At 39.1% G+C, this 25,115-nt stretch overlaps 1 long non-coding RNA gene across 1 annotated transcript in view; it reads right to left on the reverse strand.

Annotated features, from left to right (window-relative positions):
- The window catches only part of LOC133076572 (uncharacterized), a 108,269-nt gene that overhangs the window by 79,494 nt on the left and 3,660 nt on the right, over positions 1-25,115 (reverse strand). The window contains exon 2 of the long non-coding RNA XR_009697556.1: positions 16,081-16,165. This is a non-coding gene — a long non-coding RNA (uncharacterized LOC133076572). The remainder of the gene's footprint in view (positions 1-16,080; positions 16,166-25,115) is intronic.

A 25,115-nucleotide genomic window follows, 5' to 3' on the forward strand; every position in this document is an offset into this window, starting at 1 on the left:
TTTATCTGATTGCATTCATGACAATGTAACAATCTTCCATACATGAAGATAACTACTTCGGATTTTATAGCTACTTTATATATTGTATATTTATATATTATATATGTGAAGTAGGTATTTTTACCCCTTTTTTGGAGGTAAGGAAAAAGGTCCACTTACATGCTCAAAGAACTCCTAGCTAGTAAGTGGAAGAAGGAAAACTTGGACTCGGATTTTCTGAGCAAGTCCACCAAGCTTTGCACCTCTACTCAAAAAATAATAATAACCACTTACATTTTCATGACACTTGGAAATATTGAAACACTTTGCACACATGATCTCATCTGATCCCAGAAGTATGCTACGAAGTACGCAGAACCAAGTATTGAGCCTGCATTTTATAGATGTAAAAACCAAGGCCCTGAGGGTGGATATAGGGGGTAAAATGATTTATCTAAGATCAAACAACTTTCAAGTGGCAAACTCAGAGCTAGAAGCCAGGCATTGAGACTACTTACTCAATCATTCTCCAGTTCCACTGGATCAGCTTGTGCGTTAGCCTCTTATTCAAACTCTTCTCAGTTGATCCCATTAAATTTGTGATAAACAGTTTGGCCTCCATGCATGAAGAAAACTGGACTACTTTGGACTTTATGAGGACTGGGGGATATTTTTATAGGGAGAACTTCTTTTGAAGAGTTCTGCTCAATAGGACTTTTTTTAAAAGTGATGAATCCTGATGATGGAGATAAAAATAACTGTCAATTATTGCCAATGTGTTTGTGTGATTCTGTTTAGCTTTCCAATCATGGAAATTTATGCCCAACCTGTTTAAATACTGTTAGTGTGAAGTTTTGTTTTGTTTTGTCTCACAAAATTGATGATTGCATTGTGAGCGTTATGAATTAACATTAAAGAGATGTCTTTAAATAACTCAAGCTTTTATTTGAAAAATTAATTATTTGGAAAAATTATCATAAACTACTTTGTAGGCATAGGAAAACTCTGTTAACTGGTTTAAATGAGCTAAGATTGGGAATTCCCTGGCAGTCCCGGGGGTAGGACTTGGCGCTTTCACTGCTGGGGCCCAGGTTTGATCCCTGGTTGGGGAACTAAGGTCCAGCAAGATGCGTGGTGTGGCCAAAAAAAAAAAAAAAAAAAGAGCTAGGATCATTCCATATATACACTCATCTCTTTTTGACATAGAGAGGTGATATAACAGTTACTTTATGTTTTTTTGAAGTATAGTTGATTTACAATGTTGTGTTAGCTTCTGGTGTACAGCAAAGTGGTTCAGTTTTATATATATATTCTTTTTCATATTGTTTTCCATTATAGTTTATTACAGGATATTGAATATAGTTTCCTGTGCTATGCAGTAGGACCTTGTTGTTTATCTATTTTGTATACAGTAGTTTGTATCTGCTAATCCCAAACTCCTAATTTCTACCCCCTCCCCACTCTCTTTCCTGTTTGGTAACCATAAGTTTGTTTTCTATGTTTGTAAGTCTGTTTCTGTTTTGTAAATAAATTCACTTGTATCATATTTTAGAGTCCATATATAAGTGACATCATATGATACTTGTCATTCTCTGACTTACTTCACTTGGTATGATAATCTCCGGGTCCATCATGTTGCTGCAAATGGCATTATTTCATTTTTTATGGCTGAGTAATATTCCATTGTGTATATATACCACATCTTCTATATTCATTCGTCTGTTGGTGGACACTTGGGTTGCTTCCATATCTTGGCTATTGTAAATAGTGCTGCTATGAACTTTGGGGTGCATGTATCTTTTCAAATTAGTGTTTTCGTATTTTCTGAATAGACACCCAGGAGTGGGAATCCTGGATCATATGGCAATTCTATTCTTAGTTTTTTGAGGAACCTCCATACTGTTCTCCATAATGGCTGCACCAACTTACATTCCCACCAATGGTGTAGGAGAGTTCCTTTTTCTCCACACCCTCTCCAGCATTTATTATTTGTAAGCTTTTTAATGATGGCCATTCTAACCAGTGTGAGATGATACCTCATTGTAGTTTTGATTTGTATGTCTCTAATAATTAGCAATGTTGAGCATCTTTTCATGTGCCTATTGGCCATCTGTATGTCTTCTTTGGAGAAGAAATGTCTATTAAGTCTTCTGACCATTTTTTGATTGTTTGATTGGGTTGTCTTTCTTGTTGCTGTTGAGTTGTATGAGCTATTTGTATATTTTGGAAATTAAGCCCTTGTCAGTCTCATTGCTTGCAAATATTTTCTCCCAGTCCATAGGTTGCTTTTTCATTTTGTTTATGGTTTCTTTTGCTGTGCAAAATCTTATAAGCTTGATTCGGTCCTATTTGTTTATTTTTGTATATAACAGTTATTTTTAAATAGAACTGTTAAAGATGGAGTCAAAACAGTTTCCTCCATTTAATTTTCCACTATAACAAAAAAATTGTGTACTTCAGCTCCATGTAGTATCACATGGAAGTATAGACATCTTTGAAATTTGCTTGACTTAGTAGGAAGAGTTCAGATAGCTTGCCTTTGTTGAATAAAAATACAACTGTGATTCAGAAGGTTTAAAAAATTCTCTCCAGGACTTCCCTGGTGGTCCACTGGTTAAAACCCTACGTTCCCAATGCAGGGGGCATGGGTTCAGTCCCCGGTTAGGAACTAAGATCCCACATGCCACATGGTGTGGCCTAAAAAATAAAAAATAATTAAAAAAATTAAAAATTCTCTCCAAATATTAATATCAGTGAGTATGAGGACATTTACAGAAAGATAATGAGGGGATAACATTCCCCTCTTTTGTTGGAAGATAAGCTTTATTCTTGCCAAAATGAATTCCTATTTCTCCCCAAAATGGTGTGTGTGTGTGTGTGTGTGTGTGTGTGTGTGTGAAAATATTTTGCCAACTACTGGACACTAGTCACATATCGATATAAATTTTTTTATCGTTACCCCATTAAGGAGTTAAAAGTATATGTTTGCTTCCCTTTAGCATTTAGTGTCTGATTACTAGGCAATAGAGCTTCATGGATAATAAAGGTGAAATCACCAATGAAATTTTTTTAAGAAAAAGAAAAAAATCCAGCTATGCCAAAGTTCTGAGAGTTCCAGGTTGTGCAACAAAGCCACTGGCTTTGAAACACTGCCACGGCTCCAGCACCTTGTGCCAGATACTACATTTACTCAGGGTCATTTGGGCAAAAGTAATGAAAAATATTAAAGCAATGTTTACATAGCAGATATGCAATATCAATCATGTTATGTACATTGGTGATAAGAGTAAGGATTGGGTTGTTTGGGAGAAAAGTGACATTTTCTCTTAAGTAGTGGAAAACTACCAGCAGACAGTGTGTTTGAGTTCTCTACTTAACTTTATTTCTTTATTCTTTCTTCATGCAGCTGCACTGTAAAGTATTGTAATAGCAAAAAAAAAGGTATCACCCTTTTTCTAGAAGTGATCTGAGAGTCAAAGAAACATGCTGATAAACTATAAATTATACATTGTCCAGTTTGTTATTTCTATGATGACATAAATGGGCAAAGTGTGGGAGCACTAATTATGCTCAGAAAATGCTTATTAATTGCCCTCAAGAAGAAGACCACAATCCAGCTCCTACCTCTCCCAGTCTCACTCTGATAACAAATTCTAAAGGCTTACAACGCAAGTGAACATCCCGCAGTTCTGCTTAGCAATATAGCGTCAAGTCCTAGATCCACCAATAGGTTTAAGTTGAGAGTTGTCTTGTGGCCGCAAATGTGGTTTTCTTTGAAACCCACTGAGCTGTAGCTGTTCCTCAAACCCAAGCAATGCTTGCTCCATCCTAGTGACTAGCTTTGCTGTTTATTCAGTAATCATATAGTTGGGTCCTTAATTCCATACCCAACTCTTGTATCTGCTAACAGCAAGCAGTAGCCCTCGATACCTTATTTCCTACTCCCAAACTGAATACCATTCCCTAAAATAAAGGGCTCTAAATGCTTATTAATCCCCAGTCCAACCCACAAAAGCCTAAGTAATACATGGCACACCTACAATCAGTATTCCAACTACTTCCAACTACCTACTTTGCCATTTCCTTTCCCTTTGAGAAATGTATTGAATCCCACTAGAGGAGCCAGAGAAGAATGTCTTCCCTTGATAGTAACAGAAGCTTTTACCTATTTTTGAAGGGAGAGAAGTAGAACTAAGCTTATCGCCTACACTGTTGCCCCGGGCACTTCACACAGGTTATCTCATTTAATCCCCAAGCAGATGTTACACAGATTTTACAAATGGGGAAGTAGAGGCCCAGAGAGCCCAAAATGAAAAAGGAGTAAGTGATCAAATCAGGATTCACACTGTTAGAGGTCTAATTTCATAGTCCATGCTCCTTCCAAGAATACCATTCTGCCTTTCAAAAGAAAAGTCCAGGCCTAGGTCAACTACTGCTCAGGTGATCTAAATGAGGAACAAAGAGAAATTATTCCTGTTATGGGCTGAATTCTGTTCCCCCAAATTCATGTGTTGAAGCCCTAAACCCAGTACCTCAGAATGTGGCTGTATTTGGAGACAGGGCCTTTAAAGAGGTCATTAAGTTGAAATAAGGTAATTCCCCATTAGGGTGGGCCCTAACCCAATATGACTAGAGTCCTTATAAGAAGAAATTAGGACACACAGAGAGACACCAGGGACACGCATGCACACAAGTGTACACACACACGTACACACACGGAAGAAAGATCATGTGAAACTACAGCAAGAAGGTGGCCATCTTCAAACCAAAGAGAGAGGCCTCAGAGGAAATCAACCTTGTCAACACCTTGATCTTGGACTTTCAGCCTCCAGAAATGTGAGAAAAAAATTTCTGTTGTATAAGAGAACAGTCTAGCCTATGGTGTTTTGCTATAGCAGAACTAGCAAACTAATTCAATTCCCATGATAGGGAATGCTGGATCTCCTACCCATTCGTGTGGGATGAGTTATCTTGAGGCCATTGTTGAATAATGTGGTTCATCTTTTCTAGGCTTGAGGTCTGATTTCTATAGAGCTTTCTATATAACCAAGTCTAATTTCTATTAGGTCTTCAAATATTTTCTTTAGGCACAGGAAACCACCACAATGCATGGGACTGGAGACAGAGATATAAAGTAAACATGACAGAGATGTGTACAATATACCTGTTGTGATTGGTACCCTCCTGGTCTGGGAGAACTCAGCTTCCCACCCCAAAGGTGGGGGTGTGGTAGGCTGGAGATTAAGCTCTACAAAAACTCAGGAACAAGAAGATTTGATAAGCTTCTAGATCGGTAGACATATGAAGGTGGTAGGAAGGTGACACACCCTAAGAGGGCATGGAAGCTCCACACCCCATGCCCCATACATGGGGCATGTATGTGCATCTATGCATCTCTCCCATCTGGTGGTTCTGAGTTGTATCCTTTTATAATAAATCAGCAAGTGTAAGGAAACACTTCCCTGGGTTCTGTGAACCATTCTAGCAAGTTATCAAACCTGAGGAGGGGGTCATGGAAACCCTGGTTGGTCAGAAGTACAGGTGGCAATCTGGATGTAGCGGTTGACATCTAAGGTGGGGGCAGTCTTGTGGGACTGAGCCCTTGACTTGTGGGATCTGATGCTATCTCCAGGTAGATAGTGTTAGAATTGAGTTAAATTTATAGGAGACTCACTCAGTCAATGTCCACTGAGAATTGGAGAATTACTTGGTGTGGGAAAAATCCACACCTCTGGTGTCAGAGAATTATTGAGAGTAGAGGAGGAAAATTAAGTTTTCTCTTACACTATCCTTAAAAAACCCAAAACTTTGGGTTGGCCTCAGAACCTCATTGGCCTCCCACTGTCCTCTAGAAAGTGGATGACCTACAGCTGGGCAAGGTCCCCGGCATTCTTCCAGGATACACTCATGCTCTCGAAGAGGAGGGTCTATCCAAGGGCAGGGGAAAGTACCAGGGGGCCTGCTACAGGCTGTGTCTTCCACAACGTTGAGCCTCACAACGTCCAGCCTCAGATACTCACATTCTTCTGCTTGATCTGTGTGCTTTGTTTAATAGTTAAGATGTAGGATGAAATATTTAATAAGTACCCCAAGACTCACTGCCTTCTTCTACATTACCTATCTTGATATGCTTGGTGACTTTAAATTAGCACACTGGCTTTTTATTTTCTCTAGTGCACACAGAAGTTGACCTGGAAAACCATTTCCCCTTTATCCTTCCATTCCAATCCACTGGGGTGGTGGAAGAATGATGCTAGAGTTATTATTGTATGTTTAAAATTTGTTTCCAAAAGGTGGATAGGGCAAATTGATATTTAGATATTGAAGAAAGTATAAACCCCGTCCCCTCCCCAGCCATTTGTGACGGGGGCAAGAGTTGACTTGTAAGCACACTTGCCAGGATTTGCAGGGCTTCGCCCTGCCAAGCACAAGTGTGTTGCTTTCTGTCCGCCCCTGGCCTGGGGCACTTATCCTGAGTGTGAGCATGTACTGGAGCCAGTGGGAGAGGCAGAGAGGGCAGGAGGGGGATGAGGAACAGAGGTCAGAGAGGAAAATCAGCCCTCACTGCAATCAGCAGCTTATTCTCCCTAGCTATGGGAAGAGCTTGGTCATGCGCCATTTTCCTGGTCCCCTGGACAAGCTCAATGGAAATGCCAGGGCAGCCAAGAAATGCTTTCATTCATGATCAAGACTGGAAAGATGACTCAGCCTCTAAGAGAAACGTTTTTCACCAGACTCAGAGGGAAACTGCCAGTCTAATGTCCACTTGCCTGATATCACAAATACATGGGCAACAACTTTGCTGCACTAGAACTCAAACCTTTATTACAAATGATCAGTATCATATTTTTCAGAAAAGCATGTTGCTTTATTAAAAATCAGCCCCACCCATCATTCTTATTTTTCCTCCATAACACTAGGGAATGAACTAAATCCTCTTGAGGCCCTCAGCTCAGGAAGGTATCTCTAGGCTAGTGAAGGAGACTCTCCCCACCCTCCTTTCTCTCCTATGGCCCCTGGCCAAGGCTGCTGGCAGGAGCTGTGCAGCTACACCACCTGAGAAGCCATAGGAATATTCCCTTCAGGGCAGCTGAGCTGTGGCCAGTGCTGCAGGGCAGAGCAGCTGTCCCTGACAGGCCCCCCTGAGCAGTCCCAGACATTCCATCTCTCTGGGAAGTGCAGCCAAGAACGTTTGGGGGGCCTGGTAAGGTGATGCAGAGAACAAAGTTAGGTACATAGTTCTCCTCCAGGGAAGTCTGAAGAGGAATCTGAGGAAGAGAGAGAGTACTTCACTGGGTATTTATCCAATAATAGGAGAAAATGTGTTCCTACTGTGATTCTTAAAAAAAACAGAGTTCTTTAGAAAAATCTCATTTGCAAATGTGTATTCTTATTTCCTCTCACACAACAGAGAACAGAAAAAAATGTTGTGACATGACATCTCCCAAGTCATGGAACATCTGAAACTCGGGATTAAAAGAGTTGGGGGGAGTGGGGAGGAGAGATGGTCTTCTACTGTAACCGAGCAGGACCCTATGGGGCCTTCCCAGAACCGACTTCCTGCTGCCCCACCATGTCCTACGCCTGCCTCTTATCTGTTAAAAAACTTTAGCATCCTAGGCCTTCCCCAAGTTCCAAAGAGTAAATTTAATCAGAGAAGTGAGAAAATGCAGAAAGACAGGAAAACAGTTAAACAAGACAAAATAATACTTTAGCCATTAAACAAAGCCAAGGACCTTTAGTTCCTCCTCAAAGGCTTTAGATAATATTCTGAGCCACATCCTTTAAGCTGTTTTGCAGATACTGAAACCCCCACCAGGTGGAAGAAGTTAACTGTATGCTGCCCACAAGCACGTAGACCCCAGACTTGTTGGAACCAGAAGTTTGATGATGTTGATTCCCAATTACCTCACCACCAACCAATCAGAAGAATGTCCATGTGCTGATAACACACCCCCAAAAACCCCCTCCCTCACCCTGTTTTTAAAAACCTTTCTCTGAAAGCCTTCAGGGAGTTGGGGCCTTTTAAGCACTAGCTGCCTGGACTCCTTGCTTGGTGCCCTGCGATACATGCTGTATTTTCCTTCACCACAACCCAGGGTCAGGAGATTGGCTTTACCGCAGGTGGGCAAGTAGACCCAAGTTTGGTTTGGTAACACTACTTTCATTCTAAAATCTACCATTTCTAATCCACTAACAAGAACCAAGTATCTGGAAAAACAATAAATAAACAATAGATAAATAGATTTTATTCTTTTTTATAAAACAAGAGAATAAAATCTGGCACTACCCATTGTTACTTACAGAAAAAAAAATTTTTCATTTAAAAATAGATTTAACTTAAATATGAAATATCTTACTATATACTTCTTATAAATTAGAATCTAGAGCAAAGATAAGCAAATGGAAATAATTTGAACAAACATGCAACTTAGGGTTTTACAATAATGTGTTACCTTTGGTACAGCATAACATCCTTGTATCAGACACACAAGACAATTTAACTGAACATGTGAAAAATGATTACTTCTACCCATTTCTGAAAATAATGAATGGCATTTGTTAACATTTTAATAGCTGAATATTAAATATTTCTTCTATAAAACTGAACAGCAATTTAAAATTGATTATACCACCCACTCTTACTATAATTTACTGTTGGCAATCCTGTGTACATTTGATGGCATCGGGAACTCCCCAAGGGGCCTACAAATGGATAGACAGCCCCCTGCACATGTGTATCAAGTAACAACATTTTCAAGTCATGCTACCCAAATACATGAATTATAAAATGTTGGCTGTAGAATTTAAAAGTTGATTTTCACTTTTTAAAATCGTTTTTATTTTATTTCTTTTTTCTAGGCTTTCTCTTTTAAACCCGTCTGTGTATGTGTATTTTTCTCCTGTTTTAAAAATAACCTAAGTAATAGCATTTCATTACACAAATTTAAACAGTACCAGAGTATACAACAGTAGACAAGGAAAGTCCCCAGCAAGACCACTAATAAGACGAGAGTCTGGTAGTTTCCACATGAACACTGGCTTTAGATTGCCTGCATTCAAGCCCCAACTCAGCTACTTGCTATCAGTGTGATGTTGGCAGAGTTACTTCGATCCATAAAAAGAGGTACCTAAGAAAGGTAAAAATCTTTCCTCAAAATGTTGTGAATGTTAAATAAAATCATCCACATAAAACACACAGTATAGTCCCCAGCTATACTAAGAGCCCAGTAAATATTAGCTTATCATCATCATCTTCATTAGTATCATTATGTTTAATGGGCAACCACCTTCAATGGTTTGATTTAATTTTCAAAGTTACTTCACTACTCTTAGTGACTTGAAGGTCTTCTCAATTCACTTCCCCTTGACAGATCCTTAGACCTATTTCTGTGAATTCACAGGAACCAAATTCTTTGAATTGTAACTAAAGCCCAGAATAAATAGAAGCAGAATATTGAGACAGTATCTGCTCTTTTTTCTCTACTACCTGTTAGAATTTCCCTCTCACCAAGCATTCATCTCCTGTCCCTGGGATAGTTCCTGGGCAATTCTAGCATGGATTAGAAAAGGCTTGTGTAACTAGATCATTCTCAGTTGGTATCGAAAGGGTACCTTCTCTGCATCTCAAATTCAACGTCTTCCACCCCCATGGATCCACACCCATAATGCATTCACTCCCTACACTCCACTCAGCACTCCACAAACTGCTCACCAGGCCCCCCGTCTCATAATCCATTGTGACTCTAACACCCTGAAAAAACCAAATGCTGGCATTTCAGCTTTGCTTCCTAATGCTTGGCGTGCTCTGACACTCCTCCAGTCTGGAGGTTGCAAACGTGGGCTGTGCATGACAATCTATCATGGTGTATGTTTCTACAGTCAGTTCTGCTAGAACGCTTGTTTTGAAAACGTGAATTTCTTCCAACGTGACTGATAAATTAGGGAAAATTTTAGCACAACAGTAATTTTGGATTTGCTTGTGCCAATTTCATCTCCAGGCCAACACAGAAAACTGTACCCAGCTGAACTGAGCTTTGCACAAATCAACAAAATGCACACACCTCTCAAGGACAATGACCTCTACCTACATTTGCTGTTCCGTTTACTGTTCCAACTTTCTGCACGTGCTCTTCCAACTTTCCATCTGATTTCAGGTAACCTCCTTCCAATCACTCATACGCTGCAACCCTGCATTTCGGCCTCATGCCCTCCCTTCTCTTTCATTTTTCCCCCTTTCCTCTCAGCCTATTTTGTGTTTTTCCCCTCTGTTCTCTGTCATTTTTCTCTCTTTATTTCTCTTTCCCTCACTTTTTTTCTACCTTCCTAATGTTCTCTTCCTCTGGCACACAGGGTGGCAGCCACGGGAACAAGGCAGGCTTGGAAGGGGGGCAGTTTCGTAGGAGCTCCCACCCCGACAGACAAATGAGACATTTTCAGGGTCAAGTGCCATATTTATTGTAATACTGACATATTTCTTTACCATTCACCACGGATAAAACTGTGCTACCATTTTTATTATGTTGCTATCTTTTTTATATGTCACTGACAAAATTGTTGAGTGTTTACTCCAATCCCAGCCCTGTAGCTTTCAGTGTATGATTTTGCACAGTACGGTGAGTCTTAGGAACACATATGTTAGGTATAGCAGAACTGACAGTATCTATCTCTCTATGATTTATTGAGCTTTTAACAGATTCTCAAAGGAACACATTATTATTCCAAAAAGTTTAAGAACTATTGGTCTACAGGAGTTTTGTCCAATAGAAATGTGAACCACATATGTAAATTAACATTTTTGAATACTGAAAAGTAAAAAGAAATGGAAGTTAATTAAAAGAAATTAATTTTAATAATGTTTTCTTTAACCCAACTATTGTCATTTCAATGTATAATTAATATAAAAAATATATAAATGAGCTAGTTCACCATCCTTTTTTTTTTCTACTAAGGCTTCGAAATCTAGTGTATATATTACAGCACACTTCAAGTGCCCAATAGCCACATGTGACTAATGGCTACTGTTAACAGGGTAGGTATGTCTACAGGATTCTAGCTCTCTGATCAGAAGAGAATGGAAGGCAAGGAAGAAGGTACCTAATTCACACTTTTTTCTCAGATAATGTAAATAAAGCGAAAAGGTAGCTTTGGTTAAAAAGGGCCTTAAAATAAATCTACTAGCCTTTATATGCTTCCTAACCTGATTTAGATAATTCCTTGCTTAGTGTCAGATTTGATGTGGTCCAAGGGTAGGGAAAATGCACATCCATTTAAATACATCATCTATTTGTTGGGGAACTCCTGGGGAATATATAAGAGTTTTCTCTTTCCAAACCACTTCTCCTGGACTATAAAGTTTATGAACAGATGAGCACTCTTTGACTAATAGTTCTTCTAACAATAAGAAGCATGGCTTTTAAAATCACTTTCATGAACAAAACAAGAAAAAGAAACACATTTAATTTTAAGTTGAGTCATATAGGACCAAAATTCATATAGGACTAACAATGCATAAAGAATATATTCATAAAGAAATCAATTAAAAAAGAATCCATTTTAGAATGTAGGCCTTCTATGAAAAGTTCCCTACATTCAGTTGCTTCTGAGTATCAATTTGATTATCATCAACCAAACACACTCATAGTTTTCTGAAAATTTTTAGGGCAGTTCTTTCTTCAAGGGAAATACTATACAAAAGCCAAATACGTAAAATCAAAGCTCCCTTCCCTCCCCACCTTCATGTAGAAACTCAGGGGATTTGCTCTATAGAGCATATTGGAAAAAACAAACTAACGAACAAACAAAGCCCTAACATCTCTGTCATTTAGAATAATCTGGGTACAAAATTAAGTTAAAGCTCTTAGGGAAATGTAAAAGATCTGAAAAAAACAGTCCTGCATTTAAGAAACTTAAAATATATCATCTGAAGAGACACTACTAAAAACAAAGACATAAAAAATTAGAGAACAATTATGAGGGACTGATGGTAAATATAATATAAAAGTTGTTTGAAGAAGAGTTGTTCTGGTCTCTCTAATCCCTAACCTCTAATGCACAGTGACTTTATAAGTAGGCTAAGAGTGCATTGGCCCATATATCATGGTTTGAGATGCAAGGGGCATGACCTCCCATCCAATAATATATCTCCTAAAATTCCTGCTTTGGACCGTTATCTGTGTGGCTTGTAGGTCTTAACTGAACATGCGCTCGTATACAAACCCTCTCCAGACTCAGGATGAAGGAATTTGCTAGTACACTGGGGTCACTGTCAAATCAGCCTTGACCCTAACTGCTCATATCCCACGATCCAGAACACGGATCCTGCCAGGAATCCTCCTGACCTTAGAGTCCAACCACAGGCACTGCCTGGTCCTCCAGGTCCTCCAGCACTGGAGTCCTACAGTGTGTGCACCTTCAATATACCCAGAACCCCCAACACTCATCACCCTCCCCACTCTTTCTAGAGCCTAGAATTCCCTTGCTTAAACTCCAGGAGTGTGACTGGATCTCTGCTACGTGAAACTGCCTGTCCCTAACATTGTCACTTGCCTAAATCTCTACCTGGTGTTTTCCAGGGTATTAGGCTGATCTGACTATGGTATCTGGCTCATCAGTGATGGGTAAAGTTGATTTATGAGATCTGGCCTTCTACCCTATTATTTCCTTTCTCCTTCGCCATTCCCTGAGCAGCCCTCACAGAGATGACTTTTTAAAAGGAGAGCAGTTCTCTTACCAAGGAAATGCAGCTCCTGTTCTTCCCTGATCAACAGCACCTCCCCCATTCTTTATTGCCCGTTGTTTGGAGCTGTCTTAATTCTCCACTCCTTTCCCAAGGGCCTGTCCATTCTCCAGAGGTGACCCTTCTCCGGTCTACTTTGTCTTACTACAAAAGCTCTCTCCCTGAAACCTACCATTAAAAATGCTCCTTTTGAAAGCTTATAGATTCTCCAGAACTCCCTATTAAATGCATATATCCCTAAGGGAAATAGTTTCATATATTCTAGCAGTTAATAACATAACTGACACCTACCTAAAGGCAAAAGCTAGTGGAAGGAGTTGAATATGTACAGACAGAATCTTCACATTAAACACCTTTAAGACACAGAATACCGTATTATATATAACACAGAATACAATAAAGATTTAGGAATGATTTAACACTAATATTTGATAAATGGATAGTATATATGGCTCAATATACTCTGATCCAAGAAAGTCAGGATTCCCGGGTTGGGGGGGGGGGTGGAATTGATTAATTCAATGAGTTCTAAGAATCTTTAGTTATAGTTTGGATATCAATATTAACTAAACTAAGAAATTTTCAAATATCTTTTATATAAGAATGTACAGATTACAGTAATGATATAACAAGGTTTAATTTTTAAAATGGCCCATGATGATGTCACTCCCCCATCAGTTTTGCTTACTAATGTGAAAATGTTCAAATAGCCAACTACTAGATGCCGTTATTGAGAGTTAGTTATGTACGATTAATCCCCACTCAAAAATTCCCAATAAATTAAGAATAGTTGTGTTTTACACCCTAGCTTATGATATGAAAAAGGAGCAATTCATTTTTAAAAAGGGTTATAATTATCTAGCCTAACTTCAGTATCACTATTAAATGTCAGGAGAGAACCCATTTTCACAAACTGCTTTGACACTTGCTGTCAATCAGGGATAAAATGTGTATGTGGAAAGGGTGTTTAAAGATCAAAGACTCAGCATAATTTTCGTTGTTATCTTTTCATCCTCCCAAGTTGGCCTGTTAATTCTTGTAGGGAAACCAGCAGAGGGAGCGCCAACCATTGCTTTTTTGTATGTGTGCTCTAAAAACAAAAGGCACTGTCCTTTCTTTACGGATTTTTAGACATTTTACCAAGATTGGCAAAAACCTTGTAAAATACAAATTATATCTATGACTACTAAATTTCCTCTTTAAGTGTTTATATTAAATCAGTATTGAAACATTTTCTTTATTAATGTTTTAATTAAGAAAGTAATACATATTTGTTGTACAAAGTGAAACAAATCAGGAAAAAAGTTTAAAAAGTTAATAAGCTCCTGCCTCCCCTTCAGATCCTGTGTATTATAAACAGACTGGTATGTCTCTTTTCATATCCTTCTTATTAAAACAAGTAAAATATACATATTTATAAATTATATTTTAATATATATTATATATTTACGTATATATATTATATACATATATAATATATATATATATCCCCCATGTAGTAGTTTTTTACTTGCTTTTTTTTTTTAATGGGGGGAGACACACTACAAAAGCCTATCAATAGGTAGCAAAATAGCATGAAACATCCATGAATATACAATGGATTCAATAAGAAATATCAAATAAACACAGTGTCAGGCCATATCAAAACCATGTATGTACAAAAGATCAAAAGCATATACCACCAAAATGATACTGCTGCCTTTTGAATGAAAAATCTAAACACATATGAACGGGTTTGTGGATCTGGAAAATCAAATAAGCAAGCCAGAATATACAACACCCTTCTTAAAATGCCACGAGGAATACTATGTGAATTAATATCTGGTTTGTAATTTATATTACCAAGGTCTTCACAAAATAAAACAACAGCAATAAAACTCAATGACGAAAGGTTTTTAAAAAGTGAAATGTATTAAAATGCACTCTTTACAATTCATGATATTTCATACACTCTAATTGAAGTAGGAGATGAAATCCCTTTCCACTCAAAGCTACACTCTATTCAGTTGTATAATTTAGTGAAAAAGGAAAACGATGTAGCCACAGCTGTGGCCAGAAGAGGCCCTCCATCCTATCCCATTGAGAGAATCCCTGAATTTCACTATACGTTCCAACCCTTTTCCAACCCCATCTCTTCACAAAAAGAACCTCTAAATAAGTGGTCCCAGGCCCCAGAGACCCAGCTTGCCAGCTGGTAACTGTCTCTGAAGTCCCATATATTTGCAAAAGCCTCCATAGCCCTTACTGTCACTCCCCACCCAGTCAACTCAGAAGGCCCTCCTTGTGTCCCCAGTGTCTCCGCTCACCCACAGCGGACAAAGCCTTTTAGAGGTATTCTTCAGCTTTGCTAATTTCTACACACCTTGATCTCACAGCATGTTGCTATGAAGGAAACATTGCAGGGGTAGAGGGAAAGGGAGAAAGAGACAGACAAGAAGGGCAGGGGGAGACAGGAAGAGAGAGGGAGGCAGACAGGGAGAGAGGAAAAGAGCAAAAGAAAAGGATGAGGAAAAAACTGACGTGAGTAGGAGGGAAAATGCCCTACCTACAGGATTGGAGAATGAATTATTTCTAGGAGTAATTAACCAGCTGTGGTTTCCTTTCCATCTCTCCCCAAAAAGCAAAAAAAGGTCATTTTATCTGATTTCTTTTTCCTTTTGCTAGCGGCTTCAAGCATTTAGAGAATCTTTCAACAACCATACCTTCCTGATAAAATAAGAGAACACTGCATACCGATTCTCATTCGATAGAAGAGGAAAAAGTGAGGAATGGGGAGGTCCAAAGCCTGGCTCAATGTCACAGGAAAGGCAGTTGCAAAATGAGGATAAGACCCAGGGTTCTTGACTCCAGCCCTTGACTTTATCCACAAAGTCAACACAAACAGTCTAGATGTGTTATCTCGCCCGCTTGTGTCTCAAAAGCTGAGTGACAAAGAGTGCGTAGTGTGATACTGAGTGTAAATGACAGCACAGGAAGTCCATTCTCAGGGCAAGCTGTGAGACCGGCAGCTGAACAGGAGGCCAGAAAGCAAGTCTGTACAGAGCACTTTCAGTCTACACTCACCATCTCACCCGCCCCTACTGTGGCCAGAGTCCGCAGGGCCACGGGGAGGAGTTGTGAGGCTGCGGGAGAGTACCAGAAGGTTCCAAGTCCACTTAACTCATCAATTCCTGAGCATCTTTGAGGGAGACAAAAGGCTGTGCCTTAAGAAGAAACGAGTCATGTACAGAACTGAGTATTTTACCTTATTTTAAGTATAATATTTATATTCTAATTCACTTATGAATGATATTATACAATCATGTATGAACCCTACATATAAATACTGTGCAAATCCTCAAATTTTCTGACATGGTACTAACCTCAGGATTCAACTCTTTGAAACGTGTTAATACAGTTCTCCAGGAATTCCATCCAGTCACGTATCACATGTTCGAAGCTTAAATGCTGAAAGTAAAGAAATGTTACATCAAAACAGGTTCGGTATGAATATCAGCCATATATGGAAGAAACATTTACAGGGAAACCACACCCACTGCTAAATTCACACTCGTATCAGCCAAAGACATCTGTATACATACAAAGTGTGTAAGTTTAATCGTGTAGCACAAAGATGGGTTTATTTGTGCTATTATAGCATTGTCATTTATTGCAAATATCAAGGAAAAGAAATGAAAAAAGAATAGAAAAGAAGCCTACAATGACCTAAGTCTACTACAAATTGAATTTCATTATTATCTTCCTGTAAACATACCTTTCATTACAAGTGTTTTATTACAAATAATCTCTTCAACAAAATAAAGAAAAATAAGTTTATTAAAGGACCAAATCCCAAAGTATAATTTATAATTTCTCATTTAATGCTAAATTATAATTGTCTTTATTTATTAAATAGTAGTAAAAATATCCTATAAAATAGATGTTTTACATAATCTTAATATCTAATCCTAACATTATTGTTTAATTATATTTAAATTGATTGACATAGACCTAGTGCATTGAAATCTCACAGATTCTCAAATACATTTCTTTTTTAATTCTAAGTGTCCACAAGTTGTGAAAAGCTAATCTCTAAGGTACACACTGATAGATCATAAAAACTTTCATTTGGAATGGATTTCTATTTGAAATATCAGGCATCTATAAAATAAAGATAAACAGTAATCATCACAGAAGGGAATTGTTTTATGTTAATCATTTATACTTATATTTATACTTAATTATTGCTAAGGTCAGTCAGAGGTTGGCAGATTTTTCCAAAATCTGAAGGGCAAACATATTCAAGGAGGGAAAGACACACACAAAGAAAACACAAAAACAGGCACAAAGAGAGACACAAAAAGACCAAAAACGCTCAAAATGTACTTTCTTAAAATAGCAGACTACTTCAGTTATGACATATGCACTAGCTTGGGGTTCCTAAATCAGCAGACTGAAGAAAAATTGCCTTGTCATCAGAACTCCAAAATATATGGATCCCACGAGAAACAGATATGTGGAGCTATAGGTCTAAATCCAAACTCTCTCTGTAGAAGAAAACAAATTTTAGCTGTATAATAAGTTGAGCATCTTGACCAACACATTAGAAATTACCAAAGATATTCTAAGGACAAGATACTAAACTCATTTTCCTTTCAAAAGGGAGGAAAGCACAGATAAGGGACACTCACGGCAGCAAACAGAATGCAAAAATGAAAAGCCAAAATAAAAAAAGACCGATGAAAGCATAACATTAAAAAGAGAAGTGTTTAGCTGTTAAATCATCCAAATTGCTTTGCCAAATTTTGACATGCTTGATTTCCTGTAGTAAAAATCTTTTTTTTTTGTCTTTGAAAAAAAAAAAAAAGGGAGGAAAAATAACCAGCTGTTCCTTGTATAGTTCAGGAAACAAGTTTGATTTATTACTTGAAGGTTATTTTTGAATGAGCTGCTTGTGGCAGCCAGAGTGCAAGAAAAGTCACTGAGGCCTGTCCACTTGAAGGGCTCAAACTGTTTCCTGAACAGTCCTTCACTCCGCACCTCCGATGGCTATTATTGACAACCTGTGACTGGGGCCTTCCAGGATTTTAAAACAGCGGGGGTCCCGGCCAAACAATCAGCCTGTCAATTACCTTTTCCCCTGTTGTGCAAAAGGGGCCCAGGACAATGCAACTTCCCAGCGGGGAGTTGTGCAGCTCCCGGTCTGTAACCCACTCCTGCACGGTTCAGCATTCAAAGCCCAGTAAATGGTCAGTGCCTTCACTTTTGTCTGTGCGTGTCAGTTCCAACCAGCATTACTGCAAGGTAGATGTCTCCATGGAAGGATTCTTAAGTTCTTGCAAGGGCAAAATTGACTCTGTACATTGTCATCTCTGGTCTTCTCGGACTTTTTTTTTTCTTTCCCTAAGATCCAAATGGACACAAAGAGCACCCCCCAGCCCCCCCTCTGTAGGCTTGTCCTCCGGGAGCGCCCAACCCTCTCTACCTAGATTGTTGCTTAAAAAACTTCCTGTGGGCATTGATGACTCGCTGTGAGGACTGTCCGTCATCCCACCCCTTTGTCCGGCAGTCACTTCCATTCGAATTTGACTGACTGAGGAAGCCTGAGTTATTTGTAAAGAACAACAAGGCTTTTCATTCATAATTTTAGTAGGGGGACAGGGTGCTAATGACTGAGCTTGAATAACTCGGGAATGTGGTATTCAAGGCAGGAAGAAGCCCAACCGACTGCCAAACGAGGGAAGGAGAGGATGTAGGTGAAAAGTGCCTGGGTAAAAAGCCAAACAATGGCGGGAGGATCACACATGTATACAAGTACAAATCGAGGTTTTCAAAGGTGAGACAATCAAAAAGATGGAAGCAGGAAGGAGGGCAGGGAAAGTCTAACAGGATTTCATTAGCTTTGGGGTCAAGTTACGTGACAGAGTTTACAGAATCCGAAACCCATAGTGTCTACAGAGGACGTGATCTTTTCTTCCACTGCTGGTTCTCCTCCAAAAATTAAAAAAATAGTTATAAAAGAAAAAGTAAAACTGGTTTTCACTCTATTTTAGTACCTTTCATATGTTCAGACAGAGAGTTTGTTTTGCAGGGGTACTCAGCTTGGTAATCCAGTCTGGGTTCCAAAGAGCTTGCCTACTTTCAGGGTCTCTAGTCAATTTTCTGTGCATGCAGCATAAATACAATATATAATAATGTTATACACCTGCTGCTTCCAAGGAGGAGAAATTGTACAACTATCAATTTCTGGTGTAACTTAACTGTATAGCTAAGTATTATGAGTTTCCTTTTTCTTGCTAAAATAATACAATTGTGGTTTGGCTTTTTTAAATTAAGAAATTAAAAGTATCATATTAATTTTCTAAATTTATTTATTTATTTATTTGTGGCTGCGTGGGATCTTCAATGCTGCACACGGGCTTTCTCTAGTTGCGGCGAGCAGTGACTACTCTTCGTTGCGGTGTGCGTGCTTCTCACTGCAGTGGCTTCTCTTGTTGCGGAGCACGGGCTCCAGGCGCGCGGGCTTCAGTAGTTGTGGCGCGTGGACTCAGTAGTTGTGGCTCTCGGGCTCTAGAGCACGGGCTCAGTAGTTGTGGTGCACGGGCTTAGTTGCTCCGCGGCATGTGGGATCTTCCCGGACCAGGGCTCGAACCCATGTCCCCTGCATTGGCAGGCGGATTCTTAACCACTGCGCCACCAGGGAAGTCCCCAAAAGTATCATATTGAATTGTTAATGCATGATTTTATACATTAGATTATAGAAAATAATCCAAAACAACAGTGTTGCACATTTTAATCTAATGCAAAACCAAAGTAATTCTGTAAGTGAAGAATGTTTCAGTCGTTATCAGAAAATGTTTACTATGTCTCTTTTGTTAAAGCAAGTCAAATAAAGGTTAAAGTGAAGAATAACAAATGCTGATTTACTTAGAGATCAGCAAAAATAAATTGTCAAGTAGTAGGACTCTAGCTCGGCCTCCATTGAGTCTATTAGGACAGGGGTCCCCAACCCGGGGCCGCGACCCATACCGGTCCTCAGCCTGTTAGGAACCGTGCTGCACAGCAGGAGGTGAGCAGTGGGCAAGTGAGCGAAGCTTCATCTGCTGCTTCCTATCGCTCCCCATCGCTTGCATTACTGCCTGAACCATCCGCTGCCCCCCGCCCCTCATCCGTGGAAAAATTGTCTTCCACGAAACTGGTCTCTGGTGCCAAAAATGTTGGGGACTACTGTATTAGGACTAGCAGTCTGAGGGAGTTCTAGGGCTACTGAGGTCCAAGGTCAAAGTTCAGACTCTGGGCTGGATGCTTACTTAGCTCTAAGTTCCTAAGTCATAAACTGACCTAGCAAACGTTCTTGAAAACTGAGGCACTAACTACGATCCCTATGTGGTTGAAATCCATTATCTCATATCAGTCTGACAACCATCCTGCTCTGACCAATGAGGAAACTGAGGTGTGGAGACCCTCCAGTACTTTCCATCTGTTTCCACCTGAGTACGCAACAAAGGCAAAGGATGCTGAACACACTCCTGGAACATTCCAAAACTAACCTAAAGTAGACTTCAGGGGGATTTCATCATCATCATAATTTTGGGCTTGGGTTTTAAGAATGTACATGAATCTAAATAAAGTTAGGTGGACCAGGTTTATCTTGTGGCTTCCTATGCCCCTGCTATATCCCCACAAATCCCTAGTTGCTTTTTCTTTTCCAGCTTTATTGAGGTACAGTTGACAACTAAAAACGTAATATATTTAAAAGTGTACAGCATAATAATTTGATACATGTATATACCATGAAATGATTTCCACAACCAAGTTAATTAGCAATCTATCACCTCACATAGTTACTTTGTGTGTGTGCATGTGAGAATGCTTTAGGTCTACTCTCTTAGCAAATTGCAAGTATACAATACAGTATTATTAACTATAGCCACCATGCTGGACATTAAATCCTCAGAATCCTTATTCATTCTATAACTGAAAGTTTATACCCTTTGACCAACCTCTCCCCATTTCCACCAGCCTCTGGCAACCACCATTCTACTCTCTGTTTCTATGAGTTCAAATCCTTAAGATTTTGAGAGCAGGATTAAATAATTTGCCCCAACAGTTAGAACTAATGATTGAGTGAGAGTTCAATCACACTCTGGTGATTCTTGATTCAAAACTTAGGCCCCAGGTCCATGAATGACAGATGGCCATGACTGGCCTGGTCCAAGCCCAGGCCATTTAAATCATGAAGTAAGTGTATGATGTTTTTCACCCCAGACCTCCCTGCCAGCTGTCTCAATCCTCTCTTGCGGTGATATTGTTAATAACTGGATCTCTGGGATACAAAAAAAAAAAAACAAAGAAAAAATAAAACAAAACAAAACCCCTTGATTTCAGCATTTGGTGATTTCTGTGTTGTAAATAAACTCACCATGACTGATTTTCAAACCTAATGTCACTAAATGTGGAGATGAGAAGAGATACCCATAATCAGCTCTTGCATGCAAGCGTGAGCCTGTTCTAGCATTTTCGTCTACTAAACATGCTCTGTTTAGTGTCTACTGCATTTTCTATTCTTATTCTCAGTGAGCTATGAATCTCTATTATGGTTTCATTATAATAATATAATGACTTTCATTTATAGAAGAGTTATTACAAGTCAGACTTCTTCTAAAACTCCACATGCATTATTCATTTAACCCTCATGATGATGCTTGGACATAGAAAATAATTTTATCCCCACTTTATGGGTGAAGAAACTAAGGCAGTGGGTGACTGAGAAGTTTATATAAGGCCCCCTCTCAGACCAAGCTAAAATGGACTCTATGTGAAGGATCTTGTCATCTAATTTTTAAAAAATCTCCCAAGTAATGCTAATGTATGGCCAGGGTTGAGAACCATTGATCTAGAAAATAAAGCAAGAACCCTTGCTATTTGAAAAAAAAATACAACTTTCCAATTGAATGAGGTTAACTGTATGTTAGATCTTGGATAAGGCTCAAATCATAATTCTACTCAGCTGTGTAGACACGCATCGTACATTAAAAAACCTTTGTGGAGGGACTTCCCTGGTGGCGCAGTGGTTAAGAATCCGCCTGCCAATGCAGGGGACACAGGTTTGAGCCCTGGTCTGGGAAGATCCCACATGCCACGGAGCAACTAAGCCCGTGCACCACAACTACTGAGCCTGCGCTCTAGAGCCCGCGAGCCACAACTGCTGAGCCGCGCTCCACAACTGCTGAAGCCTGCGCGCCTAGAGCCCGTGCTCCACAACAAGAGAAGCCACCGTAATGAGAAGCCTGCTCACCGCAACTAGAGAAAGCCCACATGCAGCAACAAAGACCCAATGCAGCCAAAAATAAAAATAAGTTAATTAATTAATTAATTTAAAAAAAAAACCTTTGTGGAGATCAAATTAGAATGTGGGTCATCTTTAGGATGTGATAGAGTTTTTCTAAAAAATATATTCTGAATAACCTAAATATCTCAATAAGTAGGGTAACAGTACCTTTGGTAAAATCTCTACTGTCTTACTGAAAGCATGTTAAATCCCTCCCAATCCAGGATGATTTGATTTATAATGCCTGCTGAACTGTAATGCTAATGACTGCCACATGGAAGATGCCCTTTGCCTCTTAGGCACCATGGGCCCAGGACATTTGGTATTATCTTAGGTTTCAGAAGTATCATGATCCACTAATAACTTGAAAAGTAGTTTAAAAGGTAAGGAATAAAAGCAAATTATTTCAACAGTTGTGTAAAGTTCATGAGAAAAGGATGCCAAATAATGGGAAGAACATCATTTGTCTCTTGCCACAGACCCTGGCCCTGCCTGAGGTTGAAATTGTTCCTATGATGTCTTGAATATACTTATAGAATTCTTTAGGGAAATTCAAGTATTTCAGCTTCTGTCTAGAGCTATCTTATCTGAATTCCATTATAAAGTTACAGTACTAGAGACATAAAGGTCTTTTGTACCCACACTCTAGGTATATATTCAGAGAGTTTTAGCTTCTTAATAAACCACTCAAAATGTACTGCCAAAATGGGAGAACGATAGACCTGTACACTGAGGCCCAAAGACAGCTAACAACTGGCCCACTGCCCTGCTCAGAGGCTGCCTCCTTTGGGATCCTCCCTAACTCTGCTGAGCCAACAAACCCTCAAGCACCAATAGCAGCCAGTTGAAAACCGACTTAGTAGATGCCCTTGAATGGCTTTCCAGTATTTTCATGGCTATTTGTCTCACCTGCCATTTAGACTGTCAGCTCCTTGCAGTCAGAAACTAGCTAGTTCTCATTTCAAACCCTTGAGCAAAGTGATAGAACCAGTGGCTCCCAGGCCAAGGCCATGAAGAGAGGAATTCTGCCCCCAGAAGGCCATGCTATGTTGATATTCAATAAGAAAGAGTGGTTGACATGTGTTTCCCCAGAATGCTGGAGAATAGGATTTGTTATATAGTTCAAGACTCTAAATATTATTATTCTGAGTCATCGCACATTCACCTTCACAGGATCATAATAACCTGAAGAATTTAGAACAATGGAACATCATAGCCTTCCAGTGTACAGCAAATACCTCTGCCACACACCATTTAATGTAAGTGAATGTGCATCTTCTTCCTAACGGGGGATAGAGCTTTAACACCATTTCAGACACAGGGCTCCATCCCCAAAATATACACTTAAAAATTCAGTGTTGGTAAGAGCCCAAATGTCAAAGCCATTCTCAAATAAGAAGGAACTCACATTTCTCAAGCCTCTAGATTTCCTGAATAAGTAATTCAATGAGGAGACATTCCAGTCAGAAACAACAACATCAGCTAAATAAGTCCCATCTTCCCTAACGTTCTCTACCTACTTGGAGAAGGTCACATGAAAACAAAAATCAGTGTAAGGTTAAGGTTTCTTTGAAATACTATTATTAGTTGAATATAGCTAATAACAATCAAAACGTGTTCTAAATCTCTATTTTTATCCCTACATAAGCACAAACAAATAAGATACATAAATCAAATTGTGCTTACTATGTAATTTTAAAACTTTTTGAAAATATGGAGGCAAAACCATATTTAAATATTCATTTACCATATTCATTTACCAAATAAACTACCAAGCCCAATTTAACTGAAATTATCACTGCTACTTATTGAGAGCTTCCCATATGCTAGCCTTCATAGATACTTCATATCATCCAATCCTAACAGCAACTCTTTTACAGTTGGGCACTAAGGTTAATTGCCTGACTCATTCATTCATTCATTCATCTTACTTTAAAATGTTTGAGTTACTTATATGTGCCAGACCCTTCAGTGCTGGGGGTAAAATGGCAGGCAACACCCGACTCGGATTCCAGCCCTCATGGAGCTTAGAATACAGCGAAGGAGACAGTTAATAAATGATCACTCAATTATATGTATGTTTGCAGCAGAGAAGGTCAGGAGAGGAACAAGGAAGGTTTGACCTAGTCAAAGGGTCAGAAAAAGGTTTCCTGAGAAAAAGACAACAGAGGTTTGAAAGATAAGTAGGAGTTAACACAGCAAAAGGCCAGAAAAGTGAAAGGGGAGGTTGCATATACAGAGGTAATAGTCACAGCAGCAAGGCAGAAAGCAGGGGGTGTGCAGTAACAGGAGGCTGGGAAGGAAAAGGGGCTGGACTGTAGCACCAGGAAGTTGGGTTAAGGACTTGGATCTTTAACCCAGGAATAATGAAAAGCCGGGAGAGGGGGTTTGAGCATCAGGGCATCCCGATCAGATTGGCCCCAAATGACCTAGCCTGAACCTAACTCCAGATTTCTTAAACCCCCAACGTCTCTGGAAACTATTATGACATGTAACAGTTTAACCTTCAGTATCATTTTGTTTTAGGAATGATGGCTAAAAAAAAAAAATTGTTAGATCTAATTTTGCCCACGCATGGTTTTAACATCTTTTAGGGTATAACGCAAGTATGTTGCTGTACTGTAAACAGGGTGTGAAGAATATTTCTCAAAATTGCAAGGGGACTTTCACATAGAACATGAAAGGCAAAAATGGTTCACCCTTTGGTGGCTTTCTTGAAGCTATTTTAAAAATGCATTGTTGAAGGTTAGCAAAGTGTTAACTTCTTAATTTGAAACTACAGATTAGTACTTAATTTTAATTATTAATATACTTAGGCTTTTGCCAAATGCACTTTAAGTAAAAAATTCATGAGTTTTCTTTTACCTATTCTTTAGCCCCCCATGACCAGCCTGTTTGTTAATTTCTTTATTATATAGTTTGAGAGTAGATATTCCCTACAGATTTTCTTCCAAGCACATAAAATTTCCATAAAGATTTCTTTTTAAACTTTATGATATTTACTATTTCAGGGGTTAAAAATCATGGTCTGAACAAACTTATTTCAGTCACTTCCTAATAATTACACAAAACACAGTAGTAATTTCC

The sequence above is a fragment of the Eubalaena glacialis genome, chromosome 16 (assembly GCF_028564815.1).
Source record: "Eubalaena glacialis isolate mEubGla1 chromosome 16, mEubGla1.1.hap2.+ XY, whole genome shotgun sequence".
NCBI classification, from domain to species: Eukaryota; Metazoa; Chordata; class Mammalia; order Artiodactyla; family Balaenidae; genus Eubalaena; species Eubalaena glacialis.